The following is a 3181-nucleotide window of genomic DNA, read 5'->3' as shown; positions in this document are numbered from 1 at the left end:
AATGAAGACTGGATAGGTGTGGGGACTGATTCAGAGTCACCCATCCCTGAAACCCAGAATGGTCATCCTGAGAAAAAAATAGTAATTGAGGAATCCTCTGCACAAATTGGTTGTAGGGCCTGCCACCAGGTAAGCAGGGTCAGCACAGAGCTAAGGGAAACGGGGGATTCCAAAATCTCCACTATTTCAGGATGCCAAATTTTCATCACAGATTCCCAGACTCCAGTACAGAAAATAGTCCAAAATGCCACTGTGTCAGAGTCCAAAATAAAGAAATTGGCCACTCAGCTTGCCCGAAATGCTCATTACCTTTGCCCTCTTGAGGAGAAGGAGGGGAGATTTTATGCCCCCGTTCAAGTGCAAGGGCAATGTGCAATTTCAGCACTGGTGGACACTGGGTCCCAAGCCACTCTTCTGTCAAAAAGGGCCTTTGAGCAGCTAAATCCAGGAAGGGAGAGAGATATCAGATCCCTCTCACCCCCTCTTTCTGGACAACTCCAGAACTTCGACGGGAATGAAATTCCAGTCAAGGGGACTGCGGATTTGGAAATAAGAATTGGGCGACCCAAGGTGAAACACCCGGTCACAGTCGTGACTCCAGAGGGAACACCCTATGTACTGGGGGATGACATCCTGCTCAGGTTGTCCCCCCTAATAGACTGTGTGAACAAGGCCCTCTGGACTCAGACTAACAGGCCAATAACATTAAAACAGAGTGTCAACCATGTTAGTTTAAATGGCACATGCCACATGGTTGAACACAAATCTGATCATATTGAGTTTCATTTCCAGAATAATCAAATACCTGATGTGACAGTTATTGCTGTAGGACAACAAACTGGTGATGGGAACTCCTCTCCATTGCTGAAAATCAACCTTCTTTCCAGTTTTAAGTGGCATTCCACACATGAAGGAAATACTTTTATGCTGATTCACAATCTGAAAACCCCAATTCTATAGTCAAAAGTGATGAGAAACCAGCTCAAAGTTTAGCTGACATTCAAAAAATTAGAGAACAGTTCTTTCTCCCTATTCGGTTAAATGAGGGGAAGGAGTCTGTTCTCGCCCGAGTGTGCGTGAACAAAGGAAAGAGCTTCATCAGCGAAGCCATGGTCAGAAAACTCCCAGAAGATCCAGCCATTCCCACATTTAAGTTGATCGATAAGTGGGAAATGGGCCTGGAAACTCCCAATTCCAAACATCTCCTGCCTAGCAGGTGTATGCTCAAAATGTCTATGGGTAATAAAAGCATAGAACATAATTGTTGGGTTGTGCGAGATGTCCCTGCTGCATTCTATTTAGGCAGTGACATTCTCAATCGGTTTGCAATTAATTTGGAACTGATAAATTACAAAGCATGGTCCCGCCTAGGAGGCAATCCCATGGGCTTTGATGACTTGTGACATCAGGCAGGATGAGGTGACATTACAGGTCCACAATGACTGCCTCTCTGACCTGAAACCCTCTGTCCAAGTCAACACTCTAACCAGAGACCTCTCCACCCAGCTGGAGGAGGCCACTGAGATAGCAAAACCCAAAGTCTTTCCAGGCTTCAGGCAAATGGTTGAAGAGCGGGTCAACCTGGCTGATGCCTGTGAGACTCTGGAGCAAAAGCAAAAGTTGAAACAGGTGTTCTTAGATTTTCAAGATCTCTTTGCTGTGGACTCGTACGACTGTGGTCGCACCGAAATCCATACAACAACAATTCCCATGGACCCTGGAATGACTCCAGTGTTTGTGAAGCAATATTGCTTGCCTCACGCATCCATGGAGTCCCTGACAGAAATCATCAAAAACCTTGAGTCCCGTGGGATAATTCGTCCAGTCCACAGCAGCTTTAATAATCGGGTGCTGGGGATTTTAAAACCAAATGGCCAATGGATTCTGTGCGCAGACCTTAGGGAGCAAAATAAACGGGTCCACATGTCCCATGGCCTCTCCCTTACATTGACCATGGACTGGCCCAGATCCAGGGGTCAAAGGTATACACTGCCATTGACCTGGCTAATGGGTACTGGACCGTGCCCATCAGTAGGGAGGACCAATACAAGCTGGCCTTTACCTTTTGGGGGGACAGCAGAACACGTGTACCCGGACTCCCTTCGGATACATCAACCCCGGCAACAAATTCAACATCTTCCTACAACAGGCCATGCCCGACTTGGGTGAAAGGAGTAACCTGGCCTATGTGGATGATGTCCTGATAAAAAGTTCAGCTGTGGAGGAACACATAGCGGATATCCGTTATGTTCTGACCCAGTTGAGGGTTGCCGGAGCAAAACTGTCCTTCCAAAAGGCACAGTGGTGCAGGACCTGTGTCAACGTCTTAGGACATGAAATTACTCCTGAGGGTCTCTGTCCCCAGGAGAAGAAAGTGGAAGCACTCCTAAAACAAAAAAAACCCAAAACTCTGCATGAGCTAAGAAGCCTCTTTGGACTGACTAATTACAGTAGAAAGTTCATTGAGGATTACGCAGAGATCATAAAACCCCTGATCCATCTGTTGAAGGGCGGGGTCAAGTTGGAGTGGGGTCCAGAACAAGCTGAGGCAGTAAAGCAACTCAAAAGAAGTCTCTCACTAGCGCCTTGTCTAGCTTACCCTGTCAAAAACAAGGAGTTCTTCTTGGAGACAGGGTTCTCGAATACAGCAATATTATATCAAAAGCATGACAAGCTCAATAAAGTCATCTCCTATGCAAGTAAGACTTTATCCTCTGTGGAGGAAAAATTCAACGATTGTGAGGAAGCACTCCTGTCAACGGCATGGGCATTGAAGAATTACCGCCCGTTCATCCAGGGGGAACACATCATAGTGGAGACACCACACCAGCCTCTGCAATACCTCCAAAGTGGCAGAATTCAGGCCGGAAATGTGAGTAATTACAGAATTACTTCCTGGATTCTCTCAATGAAAGGCTTTCCTGTGGAGGTCAGATATGGCCAAAACAAGAAGACTCCCCTCGCGCAAGGTCTGGCTGACCTGCATGATTGTGCCAGAGAAAACTTTCTTGAGGACGAAAGTCTTAAAATCCAGGACAACATTGAGGCGTACCTGAATTCCCCGCACAAAGTCTATGAAGAAGACAAGTACCAGGGAATGCCCACAGTTTATGTGGACGGGTGCTCCTACCATGTTGACAACAACGGGGAAAAGGAACTGGTGGCCGGCGTTGGGAATGCC

The sequence above is a fragment of the Ambystoma mexicanum genome, chromosome 4q (genome assembly GCF_040938575.1).
Source record: "Ambystoma mexicanum isolate Mex_15411 chromosome 4q, UKY_AmexF1_1, whole genome shotgun sequence".
NCBI lineage: Eukaryota > Metazoa > Chordata > Amphibia > Caudata > Ambystomatidae > Ambystoma > Ambystoma mexicanum.
This window is presented reverse-complemented; position numbering follows the sequence as displayed.